Source organism: Schistocerca nitens, chromosome 1 (assembly GCF_023898315.1).
Source record: "Schistocerca nitens isolate TAMUIC-IGC-003100 chromosome 1, iqSchNite1.1, whole genome shotgun sequence".
Classification (NCBI taxonomy): Eukaryota; Metazoa; Arthropoda; class Insecta; order Orthoptera; family Acrididae; genus Schistocerca; species Schistocerca nitens.
The window spans coordinates 1,132,356,003-1,132,372,968 of record NC_064614.1 but is presented as its reverse complement, the minus strand read 5'-3'; the positions used below and the strand labels follow the sequence as shown (position 1 = coordinate 1,132,372,968).

General features: G+C 44.8%; 1 protein-coding gene across 3 annotated transcripts in view; it reads left to right on the top strand.

Moving 5' to 3' along the window:
• LOC126199429 (organic cation transporter protein-like) overlaps positions 1-16,966 on the top strand; it is a 194,107-nt gene that overhangs the window by 11,263 nt on the left and 165,878 nt on the right. Inside the window, exon 1 of one of the 3 annotated variants that reach the window (XM_049936373.1) lies at positions 9,715-9,733. The exons of the other annotated variants lie outside the window; for them this stretch is intronic. The gene's annotated coding sequence lies outside the window, so the exon portion shown is untranslated. Of the gene's footprint in view, positions 1-9,714; positions 9,734-16,966 lie in introns of those variants that run through there. 3 annotated transcript variants of the gene reach the window in all.

Below are 16,966 nucleotides of genomic sequence, written 5' to 3'. Positions count from 1 at the left end.
GGCATAGGTGTTGGTACCGATGCTTGTTGGTTTTCAGGTGTTGTCTGTGGCTGTTGTGTAGCTGTTGCAGCGGTTGTTTCGTGTGTGTGTGAAGGGCGCTGAGGTTCCGCGGCCTGTGCCGCTCCGCCAGGGCGTGCAACCGTGGCAAACGTTACGCCGTTCCTTACTGGGTTCGGCGCTGGCCTTGGGCGTGGAATGTCGTACTGTACCCTGTTCTTGTCTTGTTTACGCTTCAGCGCCTGTTTGTACGCACTACACTGCCTGAAGTTGGCCGCATAGGGCCCACTGCACCTGGCACAGCGTCTCTGGTTTGTCTGTGTTTGTGTGCAGGTGTAGGATCTGTGACTGCCAGCACATCCGCGGCAACGAGTTGCCAGGCCGCAGCGGAAGGCCGAGTGGTCGAATCGGTGGCAGTTGTTACATTGTTGGGGGACATTGGGTGGTTCGTAAAGTTCTACACGTACGTCCATCCGCAGAAAGCTCTTTATCTGCAGGATGGCGCGGGAATCAGCCGTGTCGGCTAACTCAACCGTGTAGTGTGGTAGCGGTGCGTGTGTGCGGAACCCCGTCATCCGGGAGGCACTTTTACTGTCGAATCCCAGATAACAGAGCGCCGCCTGTATCGTTGGGGGTACTGGGATCCACTCCCTTGATCACATACTGCTGGGTTCTCTCGTCCAGCGTTCTGTACGTGTAATGTTCGATCTTCCGATCTTTGAGGAAGGTCAGAAGATCTTTATATTCGTTGTATGTGGCAACGTACAGTGAGGCCCTATCCCCCGAGTACTTTGCGTGTAGTGTACTGTTAATGTGCCATTCCGAGACTGCGGTGTTAAGGGCACTAAGGTTCTCATAGTTTTGTATAACGACTGGGGGGAACCCAGTCTTGTGTTGTGTGGGCACCGCTGCGGCTTTGTGTGCTTTGTTGTTGTTCACCACAGCCGTGTTTGCGTTTTGTTTCGTGTTATTATTGTTGCTAGCCTGAGATGAGCTAGTAGGTGTAGGCAACAGCGCCTTTCGGTTGCCTAGCGAGTTTGGTTGCTCGCTTGTCTGTGTTGGTGTTTTCCTGGGTTTGCGTTTAGGACCCTCCACCTGCCAGGGCTCTGTGTAGTGGTTTTCTTGGTCCGCTTCCGCCGCCGCTATCTCTTGAGGCTGCTGCGTCGGTGGGACAATGGTGCATGACTGTCCAGTAACAGGGGAGTGTAATGTTATGTTCAGTGTTGCTGTTTTGGTTGGTGAGTGGTCCGCCCCGAAAAGTTCGGTGATTAGCCGGCGCGACTTGAGCTGCTTTTGCGCTTTCGCGCCAAGCTGTCGAACGTCGCCAGCCGCTCCCTTGCCTTCGGTAGCGGGCGGGGCGCGAGTTAAGGCGGGTGCAGTCGATCCTCGCGCCTCGTGTGTTGCAGTCTTGCTGTGGGTAACAGCAGGGGAAGTGCTAGCAGCGTCCGCCATCTCGCACTTATTTATTAGGTGGGAAGGGGGAAACGACAATTTTGCTTTTCTCGATAGGCGAGAAAAGTGTATCTTGTTCCCTATTGAAGTGGTTCCTATTGAAGTGGGAGTTCCCTACGTTATACTAACATGCGCTGTTGGTGCAAGCGCGGCACCTAAAGGAGGTGCGGAAGAAGACTGGCCTGCAGCACGCGGGCTTGGTCCCGTGAAGGAGCCCTGCTACTGCCTCAGAGTCCCTAAAAGAACGTGAGAATCACGTTGGGGGCGTTGGGTAACCGGAGGCTACCGGGAGCTGCGAGCCGAAGTTCCAGACTGAAGCGCCTAGAACCGCTCGGCCATGAATTTCTACAAAATTGTCAGGAAAAATCAATGTGTAAAGTCGTCGGATACAAAAGTGTTCAGGAATTACGGTGAACATTAGAAGTTAGTCTGTAAATACTATGACTATGAACGCCACAGTAGACAGTTCACTTGAAGAGGAACGATCATCCCCAAAAAGGGAAAAGGAATCACATGATAAATGGCCCTGAGCACTATGGGACAACATCTGAGGTCATCAGTCCCCTAGAACTTAGAACTACTTAAACCTAACTAACCTAAGGACATCACACACATCCCTGCCCGAGGAAGGATTCGAACCTGCGACCGTAGCAGCCTCGCGGTTCCAGACTGAAGCGCCTAGAACCGCACGGACACACTGGCCGGCGGAATCACATGAGTTGAACTGTCAAATATAGAAACCTCCCGTTAAAAACCAAAAGAACGAAATAGAAAAGTGGTCAAGAAAAGAAAGAATACAGCAATAGTTACTTAGAGACGAAATCGATAGAAAGTGCAGGGAAGCTAAAGCTAAGGGATGAAGGAATATGGAAATAAATCGAGAAGGAAGTTGTGGTCAGAAGAACAGATTCAGCAAATAGAAAAGTAAAATTAAGTTTTGGTGAAATTAAAAGCAAAGGGGTCAAAATTAAGAGTGTAAAAAGAATGCCACTGTTAAAACGCAGAGGAAATAGCGCATATGTGGAAAGAATACAGAGGGTGCGGGTCTGTTGGCTTGCGGGAAGAACAAATGAGTGTCAGTATGAAAGACATAGCGAGTCAGTATAAGAGTCATAGTTTAACAAAGTTATGGATGACTTGCTATTAAAGAAGGCAGTATGTACTAGGATCATGTTATAATTAAAGAGACAAATTGGTCAGGAGAAAAAAGCGTTTATTTTTACAAAACAATACTGTTTCTACTTTTCATCATAATCCGCTTGAACATTTATGCATTTGTTCCAACGGGCTTCAAGCTTTTTTGTTCCGGCTGCAAAGAACTCTTTCTCTTGATGTTTGAACCAATTTCCCAAAAACTTTTTCACGTCGTCGTCGTTGTCCTGGAATCTCTTCCTACGTAATGCCTCCTTCAGTGCACCAAACAAATGGAAATCACTAGGTGCTAAATCAGGACTGTAAGGGGGATGAGGCAGTACTTCCCAGCCCATTTTGTCGATGGTTTCACGGGTTAGTTGAGCAATATGAGGACGTGCGTTGTCTTGCTGGAGAATCACACCTCTCCTCTGCGATCCACGACGTCTCTCTATCATGGCTGGCTTCACCCTGTTTAAAAGCAAATCCGAGTAGTATTGTCTGTTCACTGTATGCTGCACTTCGAGATAACCACAAAAAATTGGACCTTCGGCGTCCCGAAACACGTTACCATGACTTTTCCTATTGATGCTTCGGTTTTGAATTTTTTCTTTACAGGTGAGTTGGTGTGCTTCCACTCCATGCTTGTTTTGATTATGGCTCATAATAGCGCACCCAAGTTTCATCGCAAGTTAAAATTTTGTTGAGGAAGTGCTCACCTTCTCTTTCATAATGTTCCTCTAGCTCTGTGCACACTCTCAACCTTGTTTCCGTGTGTAGCCGCGCGTAGTCCTTTAGGACCCCACTTGCACATGTTTTGCGGTACTTCAGCCTGTTACAGATAATGTTATGAACTATGCCAATACTAACTTGAACCTTATCAACTGTTATTTCCACAGTCACACGGGCGTCGGCACGAATAATGTCATCAATTCTACTTTCAAGTGAGGGAGTTGAAACGGGAATTGGTCTGCCAGAACGGTGTTTGTCAGTCACTGAGTCGCGACCATTTTTGAACTGCTCTACTCACTTGTAAAAATTGGCACGATTCATACAACCTTCACCATAAATATTAGACATTCTACAGTATATATTGACTGGTTTCTCGCCTTCAGCATGTAAAAAACGAATAGCAGAACGTTGTTCAACTAATGTGGAGGTTTCGAGTGGACTCGCCATCTTCAAATGTATTTTTGAAAAAAATGGGACCAAACTGCTGAGGTCATCGGTCCCTAGGCTTGCACACTACTTAATCAAACTAACTTACGGTAAAGACAACACACACACCCATGACCGAAGGAGGACTCGAACCCCCGAAAGGGGGAGCCGCGGGCCGTGACAAGACGCCTAAGACCGCGCGGCGTGTATTTTTGAGGTTAGGATGTAGGTTGCAGTAGGTACTAGGAGATGAAGAAGCTTGCACAGGATAGAGTAGCATGGAGAGCTGCATCAAACCAGTCTCTGGACTGAAGACCACAACAACAAACAAACAAAAAAATGTTGATACATCAGCTGATCAGGGCTCATCCCAGTGATGCCAAATTAAAGCCGTAAAACTACCAGACTTGCCCTATAACAGTTTTTTCCCCAGACCAGTTTGTTTCTTTAATTATTGAATGACCATCGTATACAAAGATAACTTTCCTTTGGAATTTTTAAAATCATTAGGAGAAGTTGCGACCAAACGATTACTCATCTGAAGTATCTAAGGTAGGGGTTCCCAAGAAAATTTTCTCGAGGACCCCCTCATCGAGTATGATTGGTACCTTGTCATATCACAGTATCAAGTACCTAAACAAGCCAAATTAAGAGTCTTTTTATACGTTTTCTATTTTTGGTACTTAGAAAAAACATTGACATATTCATTACTGAAATTATATTGAGCTTAAAACTGCTCATGCAGGAAGCTGCCAAAACAAAAAATCTGTTATCATACGAAATATATATAATAATTTTTTATTCTAATAGCATCTTGGGGACCCCTCTGGCATAGCTCGCGGACCCCTGGGGGTCCGCGGACCACCCGTTGGGAACCAGTGATCTAAGGTCCTGGAGACATAACATCCGACTTTGCGAAGAATATTATCCGTACACTTTCGAAGACAGGAAAGTCAGTTATATGCGATGCGCCAACTACCACAGAGTCAGCTAAACAGCTCACGTATCCAAGCTGCCGCCAAGAAATATAAACAGAAGAATGAAAAAAAAAATGTTAGACAACGTGAAAGGCATCTTAATAAAAACAATATGTCAAAGATAGGAAAGACAGATGTATGCGCTAACTACCACACAGCTTAACAGTTCATGTATCGAAGCTGGTACCACAGAAAAATGAATTTGATGACCAGTTAGAATACGTGGAAGTCACGGTAAAGAAAATTATATTATTGTTGTCACAAGCTTTGTTTGTTGGCCGTGTATAGGAATTCATCAACTTTGAACATGGGAATTCGACTGCGAGAATGTGTTGAAAAATCTGTCTGCGGGAAGGTAACTTGAAAGTGCCTGTCTAGTTCCTGGTCTGTTTAAAAATTCATAATGGCAAGAATACTGACGTTTAAGCTGATAAACTAGGCCTAATTTTGGTTTACTTAGCGCACAACGAAAACACCGTGACACTGCTCTTGTCTTGAAACCGCGTCGCATTTGCTGAGCACTGAGATGCGCCTGGTGCAATGCGCTCTCTTTTTTTTTTAAAAAAAGACAAAGCATACTTGGTTCATAATAAATCTGAACTAGAAAAATGATAACTCATAGCCGGCCGAAGTGGCCGTGCGGTTAAAGGCGCTGCAGTCTGGAACCGCAAGACCGCTACGGTCGCAGGTTCGAATCCTGCCTCGGGCATGGATGTTTGTGATGTCCTTAGGTTAGTTAGGTTTAACTAGTTCTAAGTTCTAGGGGACTAATGACCTCAGCAGTTGAGTCCCATAGTGCTCAGAGCCATTTGAACCATTATTTTTGATAACTCATACTTTGGCATTGACTCTGAATGGGGACAATGACTTGGTATAATTATAATATCAAATGTAATTAGGTGTCTGATTAGAAAGGTTCTATATTGAAAAATTATCGGCCGCGCGGGATTAGCCGAGCGGTCTTAGGCGCTGCAGTCATGGGCTGTGCGGCTGGTCCCGGCGGAGGTTCGAGTCCTCCCTCGGGCATGGGTGTGCGTGTTTGTCCTTAGGACTCAAAATAGCTCAAATGGCTCTGAGCACTATGGGACTTAACATCTATGGTCATCAGTCCCCTAGAACTTAGAACTACTTAAACCTAACTAACCTAAGGACATCACACAACACCCAGCCATCACGAGGCAGCGAAAATCCCTGACCCCGCCGGGAATCGAAACCGGGAACCCGGGCGTGGGAAGCGAGAACGCTACCGCACGACCACGAGATGCGGGCTGTCCTTAGGATAATTTAGGTTAAGTAGTGTGTAAGTTTAGGGACTGATGACCTTAGCAGTTAAGTCCCGTAAGATTTCTCACACATTTGAACATTTTTTGAAAAATTATCTTTCTTTGTTTCACAAACATTAATACACACAAAAAATAACAGTTTTCGAGTGAACAAAAATATGTAGTGTCTAACATCAAATGAGATCTTTTTGAAATTGCAGCTCGTAGAAATCACATTAAATATTCAATAATTATATCTCCTACCAAGTTCAAATCGAAAATTATGCATGGCTGTTTATCTTCCCCTATACTCAGGTCTCTAGATGCCTGAACCAAGAATGCGTAACTACCAGCTGCCGCAATAAAGTACAAAATCTGAAATTAGTTAAATTCTATTCTATTACTCATCAAAATAATCATAACGAAATATTCTTCTCAAAATGCTTCAATCTCTTATTTCATCTTAAATAATTAATTAATAAATCAACGTGTTCCACTTCCTCAGACTATAACCGCAACCACACCACTCGGTCTATGCTACCGGCAACTGATTCTCGTCACCTCACGATTAACAGTGCGCAACATCTCCTGCGCATCTTGTAAATCAGAGATAGTTCAAGCAAGCCTCCATGCGACACAGCATCTCTTATGATACGGCGAGTTTGTAATTTCGAACAGTACAAAGGTGCTTACGCGTTCATAACATCCAAATACTGAAGAAATGCTCATGAAATTATCTAAAACCCCTATCAAACGATGAATTTGTTAAGAAAGGTAAAGATGTCAGAGAGGCATATCTGACATGTGCTTGATTTAAAGGATAATCAAGGCATGTTCACAGGATTTAGCGAACCAGAAAAAGCATCCAACAACGTGATATTGTGCAAGATATTTGAAATTCTCAGAAAAATTGGTATAAGACATAAGGATAGACGAATTATATACTCGTATATCGAGTGCAAGAGCCATCGGGAACAATAAAGAGGAGATAACAAGAAAAAAGAAAGTTGTGGTAAATTCCTACGGGACCAAACTGCTCAGGTTATCGATCCCTAGGCTTACACACTACTTAATCTTACTTAAACTGACTTGCGCTAAGGACAACACACACACCCATGCCCGAGGGAGGAGTCGAACCTTTGACGGGGAGAGATAACAAGAAGTGCTGGAATTAAAAAGGGCTTAAGGCAGAGATGTAGTCTTTCGATCCTACATCGAAGAAACAGTGACGGGAATGAAAGAAATGGATTCACATTCAGTGCGAAAGGATATTAATGATAAGATTCACTAATGACACGGCTACCCTCAGTGGATGTGAGGAAGAATTACAGGACTTGTTGAATGTAATGAGCAGTGTAGTCCTACTGACAAGGGAACCTCCCCATCGTACCCCCCCTTAGATTTAGTTATAAGCTAGCATAGTGGATAGGCCTTGAAAAACTGAATACAGATCGATCGAGAAAACAGGAAGAAGTTGTGTGGAACTATGAAATAATAAGCAAAATATACAAACTGAGTAGTCCATGCGCAAGATAGGCAACATCAAGGATAGTCTGGGCACAGTAGCGCCGTGGTTCCGTGGTTAGCGTGAGCAGCTGCGGAATGAGAGGTCATTAGTTCAAGTCTTCCCTCGAGTGAAAAGTGTACTTTCTTTATTTTCGCAAAGTTATGATCTGTCCGTTCATTGACGTCTCTGTTCACTGTAATAAGTTTAGTGTCTGTGTTTTGCGACCGCACCGCAAAACCGTGCGATTAGTAGACGAAAGGACGTGCCTCTCCAATGGCAACCGAAAACATTTGATCGCAAGGTCATAGGTCAACCGATTCCTCCACAGAAAAACACGTCTGATATATTCTATACGACACTGGTGACGGCATGTGCGTTACATGACAGGAATATGTTGTCGACCCACCTAACTTGTACACTTGGCGAATGCGTAAAAAGATTCTTCTACCATGCCCGATTTAGGTTTTCTTGTGGATGTGATAATCACTACGAAAAAAGTAACGAAAACATAAGAGTTTGTGACATAAACTGAAAATAAAAAATTAAAATTTTCAGTCGAGGGAAGACTTGAACCAAGGACCCCTCGTTCCCCAGTAGCTCATGCTAGCAACGGGACCACGGCGCTGCTGTATTCATAGGGTCCTTTATGATGCCATCTTGCACATCAACTACTCAGTTTGTATATTTTACTTACTTTTTCATAGTTCCACACAACTTCTTCCTGTTTTCTCGATTGATCTGTGTTCAGTTTTTCAAGGCCTATCCACTGTGCCAACTTATAACTAAATCTGAGGGGGTTGCGATGGGGAGGTTCCCTTGTGAGTGTGCAGTGTGGACCGAGAATAAACTAAAGGAAGGCGAAAGGAATGAAGAGTAAAACGACAGACTTAACATAATAACTGGGAACCTCATAATAGACGAAGTGCAAGAATTCTGCTACCTTGGAAGGAAAAAATGCATGACGGTTGAAGTAAGGAAGTTGCTAACAACCAGACAAGCAAAGCGAAAGAGGGTATTCCGTACTAAAAGATGTCTGCTGGTATCAAACGCCTTATGATACAGAAATGAATCATGTACTGTGAGAAACCTGGAAAAAATTATGAGATGGGATGTTACAGAAAGATGCTGAACATTGAGTAGACAATCCAATTTAAGAAATGAGACCGTCCTTCGCAGAATCGTTATGCATAGAATATGTGGATAACGTTATATAGAAGAAAGGACAGGATGATACGGTTCGTGTTAGGACACCAAGGAATAATTTCCATGGTACTTGAGAGAATCAAAGAAGGCAACGATTGTAGATGAAAACAGAGACTCGAATGTATTCAACAAGTAATTGAGGATGTTAAGTACAAATGCTATACTGACACACAGAGCTCGTACGGGAGAGGAAGTCGTGTTTGTGTATGTGTGTGGAAGGGGGGGGGGGGGGGAAGGGGAAGGCATAAAACCGATCAGGTACATGCTGATATAAAAAGATTAACATGTTGAGTACACGTGACTAATTAAAAGTCAGCCGATGTGGCCGAGCGGTTCTAGGCGCTTCAGTCTGGAACCGCGCGACCGCTACGGTCGCAGGTTCGAATCCTGCCGCGGGCATGGATGTGTGTGATGTCCTTAGGTTAGTTAGGTTTAAGTAGTTCTGAGTTGTAGGGGACTGATGACCTCAGATGTTAAGTCCCATAGTGCTCAGAGCCATTTTGAACTAGTTAAAACTCTGTGGTGATCAGGTTTCGAACTACATTCTCAGCTGTTGGCAACAACATTCTCAGCTGTTGCCACCAGACCGCTATAAACTGCACAATTGATAGTGCACTGCTCCTAAATGGGAGGGGGGCGGAGGAACCCGGATTTCAATTCTGGTCTGGCATACGGTTACATACCGTCAACGCAGTGTCTGCAGGCACTGGGCGAGAAATGCTGCTGCATCAATGGTGCTGTCTATTGCTTAGATTTCGTCGTCTTATGCAACAAACACTTCTTGTTTGATTACTAAGAAGCTGTCCTTGTACTTCAGACTCTGTGCTGGCTGCGTGTGGCGATTCAGCGTCAACATTGCTCACTTCTTGTTCGCAGCTTCTTGGGATGACGTGTGACTCATTTTTCGCGAAATGATAGAGCATGTCTGCTGCAGCTCTAAAGCATGTCCATGTATTTGAGAGCAGGTGAAACGCGCTTAACTAGGCCAGCGCGTACGGCGACGGAGTAATGGATGGCCATTGCTGATGCGCCGAAAATTATCCCAGGTAACCGCCTTCCGATTCGTTCAGTAGATACAACATGTTATTACCGACGCTGATATCCTATTTTCGAATTTTACTATATTTCCTAAATATGAGTACTCTGCTAAGTGGTGCTCGTACGAATTTTTAAGTTGTAACAGGACCCTAATTCATTTCTTGGCAACACTATTTTTAGCTATCTTGGATTTTTAGAAGGTGCTCTTTAACATAAGATCTAAGCTGATAACACGTTTGATATTCTGGGAATATTAGTCGAATGACAGAAGAAAACGAAATGAATGTGTTCTGTTGCTCAGTAGCTTCATATTTACAAAGGTTACAGCTTTTGCTTTTGCAAGAACTGCTGTGTTTTCGCCGCCTTATCCAACCATTCTGCAAATACCATGTGTGTACGTTTAAGCCCTCCTGCGTAAACAATGCCAGATAACAGGTCTCAGAAACTCTGTTTACGTAACGATGAGAAGCAGCAGCGGGAGAATTTGTTCTCTAAATTCGGGGTCCAGTGCTCCGTTGTGTCAGTAAGGCTCTGAACTCATATCCGGGAAGTTCTCGTTTCGGTTCACGGTCTCGCTACCCTGGATAAAAATGTGCGTTAGCTCGGCTGTTATCTTGAGGTCACGCCTGCGGTTCCAACATTGCCACTACCGGATAGTAGCTTTCACCTGCTGCAAAACGCGAGCGGCAGCGGTGTGGGGTAACAACTCGGCTTCCTGGGTTCGCATGGTGAACACTGCAATCCGGGGCAAGCGGGTCGTAAATGTACCAACTTAGGATCTTCAATCTGCCGTCTATGTCAGTAATTACCTGACTCCTGCTCCTTACCCGCAGAGTGACCACAAAGATCTTCACAATTTTGTACCGACGATACCTTCAGTTTTGAGAGTTTAATTTAAGTCACCACGCTTACAGTTCTGACCTTATTGCCATTATCCTCGCTCGGTAGCGAGCGAGATGGCACAGTGATCCTGGGAAGTCATACTCGGGAGGAGGGTGGTTGAAATATACTGATATAGGCTTTCCGCAATTTACCTAAATCGCGTACTGCGAATGCCGGAATGGTGCCCTAGAAAAGGGCATTTCCGTCTTTCTCACACAATCCGAGCTCTTGCTCTGTCTCTGATGGCCTCACCGTCGACGGGACGTTTAACACTGACCCCCTTTTACGTATGTAGTATAAAATTTTGTGCCTCTTCACGAGTCAAACTTTTATTGGCTTGCTGCTGACATGAATTTCTCGAACAGTGCAAAGTCCCAAGCGGCTGAAAGAAAAGCAAATGAAAAGAAAAGAAAAGAAATGCACGTTAATCCTGTGCCAATAAGCCCCCGATTCTTTAAAGAATAGCTCCAAACGTCAGATTACTTTACAAATGAGATAATGTGTTAAATATTTGACGATATATTTTGGATAAATGGCAGCATCGGTCGTAAATATTGAAATCCCTTATTTACAGATCGATTTCAATCACTGTGTGACCATCTTCAGTGCAAATTATCGTATTAGCACAACATTTTCTATAAGGTGTAACATGTACTGCAATGATTACTTCCACCAAATATCTTCACTTTTATTGCATACAATAAAAATTTATCTGTTACTATAGGTTGTCTGTCTTGAGCTGACTGCAAACGCAAACAAACGTATAATTTTTTTTAATTTACAGAAGAGCCTAGCATGAAACCCCTGCATCTGCCGATCCAACGTACAGCGCTGAAGCTCACTGCAATTGCTAAGGTTACAAGATAGGCTCTTCTGTAAATAGAAAAATTATTGCATGCAGTAAAAGTGAAGATATTTGGTGGAAGTAATCATCACAGTACATATTACACCTCATAGAAAATGTTGTGTTATTATGATATGGGCCTACAGGATTCGAATAATTTTCACTAAAGATGGTCACACAGTGACCGAAATCTGTCTGTAGATAAAGGATTTGATATTTACGACCGGTGCTGCCATTTATCCAAAACATCGATATACACTCGCAAAATCGGATAGTTCTTTTGAAACTAAAAACTTTGTAATCCTATGCGTAATTCAAAATTTAGTCCAAGTTATTATCTTCAGTCATGGAGAATATCCTGTATGACTTGATACACAAATGTCGTGACAAAACCCACTAGTCAGACACGCGAGGTATGGCCAGCTATCGGCAGGTACGACGAGTAGAGTTCTGCAGACTATGTCTAAAAAACTGTTGAATACGCTCTGCGCGTTGAAGAAGTACACTGGGATGAATCCTAGATTTCCCATTTGTAACAGCCAATGTGTTGAAACTGCTGACGCCATCGTCGAGTGGTTTGAGATGCATGAACTGCACTGCGTTATTCTCGACGAAAATCGCGCCGCTCATTTGTAACCAACTTATACGTGTTGGAATGGAGAGCGGGTAAAGCCTTTTGTGCCGTGTTATCGACATCGCTCTACGCACATTGGGTTATCAACAAGCGAGCGAGCTAGCTGGCTAGAGAGACCGCTGCCACCGGCTGTTTACAACTAGCGCCAAACTATACTTTCAGTTTCGATATGTAAGTTAAAATTCACCCCAAGTTTCTATACTCACCTGTAAATCAGGTGAATGTTTTGAAAAAAACCTGCACAGTTCGCCCCTTTTCTACATATACATCTACATACATACTCCGCAATCCACCATACGGTGCGTGGCGGAGGGTACCTCGTACCTCAACTTGCATCTTCTCTCCCTGTTACACTCCCAAACAGAACGAGGGAAAATAACTGCCTATATGCTTCTGTAAGAGCCCTAATCTCTCTTATCTTATCTTTGTGGTCTTTCCGCGAAATGTAAGTTGGCGGTAGTAAAATTGTACTGCAGTCAGCCTCAAATGCTGGTTCTCTAAATTTCCTCAGTAGCAATTCACGAAAAGAACGCCTCCTTTCCTCCAGAGACTCCCACCCGAGTTCCTGAAGCATTTCTGTAACACTCGCGTGATGATCATACCTACCAGTAACGAATCTATCAGCCCGCCTATGTATTGCTTCTATGTCCTCCCTCAATCCGACCTGACAGGGATCCCAAACGCTCGAGCAGTACTCGAGAACAGATCGTATTATTGTTTTATAAGCGGTCTCCTTTACAGATGAACCACACCTTCGCAAAATTCTACCAATGAACCGAAGACGACTATCCACCTTCCCCACAACTGTCATTACATGCTTATCCCACTTCATATCGCTCTGCAATGTTACGCCCAAATATTTAATCAACGTGGCTGTGTTAAACGCTACACTACCAATGGAGTATTCAAACATTACGGGATTCTTTTTCCTATTCATCTGCATTAATTTACATTTATCTATATTTAGAGTTAGCTGCCATTCTTTACACCAATCACAAATCCTGTCCAAGTCATCTTGTATCCTCCTACAGTCACTCAACGACGACACCTTCCCGTACACCACAGCATCATCAACAAACAGCCGCACATTGCTATCCACCCTATCCAAAAGATCATTTATGTAGATAGAAAACAACAGCGGACCTACCACACTTCCCTGGGGCACTCCAGATGATACCCTCACCTCCGAATAACACTCACCATCGAGGACAACGAACTGCGTTCAATTACTTAAGAAGTCTTTGAGCCACTCACATATTTGGGAACCAATCCCATATGCTCGTACCTTAGGAGTCCGCAGTGGGGCACCGAGTAAAGCGCTTTCCGGAAGTCAAGGAATATGGCATCCGTCTGATACCCTATATCCATGGTTCGCGTGGTATCATGTGAAAAAAGGGCGAGTTGCGTTTCGCAGAAGCGATGCTTTCTAAAGCCGTGCTGATGCATCGACAGCAACTTCTCTTTCTCAAGGAAATTCATTATATTCGAACTGAGAATATGTTCGAGAATCTGCAACAAACCGATGTTAAGGATATTGGTCTGTAATTTTGAGGAGCCGTCCTTCTACCCTTCTTATATACAGGCGTCACCTGCGCTTTTTTCCAGTAGCTCGGGACTTTACGTTGGGCAAGAGATTCGCGATAAATGCAAGCTAAGTAAGGATCCAATGCAGTAGCGTATTCTCTGTAAAACCGAACTGGAAAACCACCAGGACCTGGCGATCTATTTATTTTCAACCCATTCAGCTACTTGACAACCACAGGGAAGTCTATCACTATGTCCTCCGTACGGTAATCTGTACGAGACTCAAACGGCGGTATGTTTGTACGATCCTCTTGAAAGATTTCTCAAATGCTAAATTTAAAATTTCAGCTTTCGTTTTGCTGTCTTCCGTTGCCAGCCAGACTGATCAGTGAGTGACTGATGGAAGCCTTCAACCCGCTTTCTCTGTCCATTCCCCCTCTTTCTCTCTCTGTCCATCTCTTCTCCCTCATATCTGTGTCCATGCCCTACTTCCCCCTCTCTGTTTGTCCGTGTCTTCCTTCCCTCTTTTCTTTCTATGTTATCACCCCCAACCCTCATGGGTGGTTGCTGATTCTTGCTCTCACAGTATTTCTTTCTTGATAAGAAGTAATAAGTGTACCAAGTTTGGTTGAAATCGATCTAGGCGTTTAAGAGGAGTTTTTTTACCCACACTTTTGCCCACTTACGCATATGTCACATATATTTCTTTCATATTTAATATCTTTCATTCCTATTTCACTTGCATCTCTAGCGAATTTCGTCCTGCAGTTTAGTTTTCTCGCAGCTCCAAGTTTATAACACCATATCTCATGAACTATGTGTTGTAAAAGGATATAACTGTTAGGCACATTCTACAACATATGTGGGTACTGTGCGAAATGTGTCACAATAGTGTTAGTAACAAAGATGTAATAGATTTAAAATTCATGCAGGATAAGGTAGTTTTTGACAGATCTCCGTGTTTATGATGTTATGTCTCCTGAACTACACTCCTGGAAATGGAAAAAAGAACACATTGACACCGGTGTGTCAGACCCACCATACTTGCTCCGGACACTGCGAGAGGGCTGTACAAGCAATGATCACACGCACGGCACAGCGGACACACCAGGAACCGCGGTGTTGGCCGTCGAATGGCGCTAGCTGCGCAGCATTTGTGCACCGCCGCCGTCAGTGTCAGCCAGTTTGCCGTGGCATACGGAGCTCCATCGCAGTCTTTAACACTGGTAGCATGCCGCGACAGCGTGGACGTGAACCGTATGTGCAGTTGACGGACTTTAAGCGAGGGCGTATAGTGGGCATGCGGGAGGCCAGGTGGACGTACCGCCGAATTGCTCAACACGTGGGGGCGTGAGGTCTCCACAGTACATCGATGTTGTCGCCAGTGGTCGGCGGAAGGTGCACGTGCCCGTCGACCTGGGACCGGACCGCAGCGACGCACGGATGCACGCCAAGACCGTAGGATCCTACGCAGTGCCGTAGGGGACCGCACCGCCACTTCCCAGCAAATTAGGGACACTGTTGCTCCTGGGGTATCGGCGAGGACCATTCGCAACCGTCTCCATGAAGCTGGGCTACGGTCCCGCACACCGTTAGGCCGTCTTCCGCTCACGCCCCAACATCGTGCAGCCCGCCTCCAGTGGTATCGCGACAGGCGTGAATGGAGGGACGAATGGAGACGTGTCGTCTTCAGCGATGAGAGTCGCTTCTGCCTTGGTGCCAATGATGGTCGTATGCGTGTTTGGCGCCGTGCAGGTGAGCGCCACAATCAGGACTGCATACGACCGAGGCACACAGGGCCAACACCCGGCATCATGGTGTGGGGAGCGATCTCCTACATTGGCCGTACACCACTGGTGATCGTCGAGGGGACACTGAATAGTGCACGGTACATCCAAACCGTCATCGAACCCATCGTTCTACCATTCCTAGACCGGCAAGGGAACTTGCTGTTCCAACAAGACAATGCACGTCCGCATGTATCCCGTGCCACCCAACGTGCTCTAGAAGGTGTAAGTCAACTACCCTGGCCAGCAAGATCTTCGGATCTGTCCCCCATTGAGCATGTTTGGGACTGGATGAAGCGTCGTCTCACGCGGTCTGCACGTCCAGCACGAACGCTGGTCCAACTGAGGCGCCAGGTGGAAATGGCATGGCAAGCCGTTCCACAGGACTACATCCAGCATCTCTACGATCGTCTCCATGGGAGAATAGCAGCCTGCATTGCTGCGAAAGGTGGATATACACTGTACTAGTGCCGACAATGTGCATGCTCTGTTGCCTGTGTCTATGTGCCTGTGGTTCTGTCAGTGTGATCATGTGATGTATCTGACCCCAGGAATGTGTCAATAAAGTTTCCCCTTCCTGGGACAATGAATTCACGGTGTTCTTATTTCAATTTCCAGGAGTGTATGTGTCGTACAATGATATACTCTTGTAGGACATTGACTTATGTATGTATCCACATGCATGTGAAATGTGTGGCGACATAGTAGCAAAAAAGTAATAGATTTAAACTTCACGTATGATGCGGTGGTTTTTCACATATCTCAGTGTTTATGGCGTCATATGAGTACATGTCGTACAATGCTATAATTTTGCAGGTACATTCAGTGGTACATGTGATTAATATCTGCTAAATTTATCGAGAATACAGTTTGAAGTAATAATTAAAGCGTAATGCCTGATGCGGCAGTTTTACTGTATGAACAGCGAAAATGTAGTAAGAGATAAGCTTTTCTCTCTTTCATCATTTTGTTGGGATTGTCAGCAAGGAGAAGTTTCGTAGGCGTTTGAATTTATTTGTAAAGCTTGTTGCAAGTCGCTAAACGCTCTCTTTCTCAAACACTGGGTGAAAAACATCTGAGTTTTCGCGTGGCCTGGGCTATATACCGGGTGATCAAAAAGTCAGTATAAATTTGAAATCTTAATAAACCACGGAGTAATGTAGATAGAGACGTAAAAGTTGACACACATGCTTGGAATTACATGGGGTTTTACGAGAACAAAAAAAAAAAAAAAAAACAAAAAAAAAACACCCCATATTGCTAGACGCGTGGAAGATCTCTTGCGCGTGTCGTTTGGTGATGATCGTGTGCTCAGCCGCCACTTTCGTCATGCTTGGCCTCCCAGGTCCCCAAACCTCAGTCCGTGCGATTATTGGCTTTGGGGTTACCAGAAGTCGCAAGTGTATCGTGATCGACCGACATCTCTAGGGATGCTGAAAGACAACATCCGACGCCAGTGCCTCACCGTAACTCCGGACATGCTTTACAGTGCTGTTCACAACATTATTCCTCGACTACAGCTATAGTTGAGAAATGATGGTGGACATATTGAGCATTTCCTGTGAAGAAC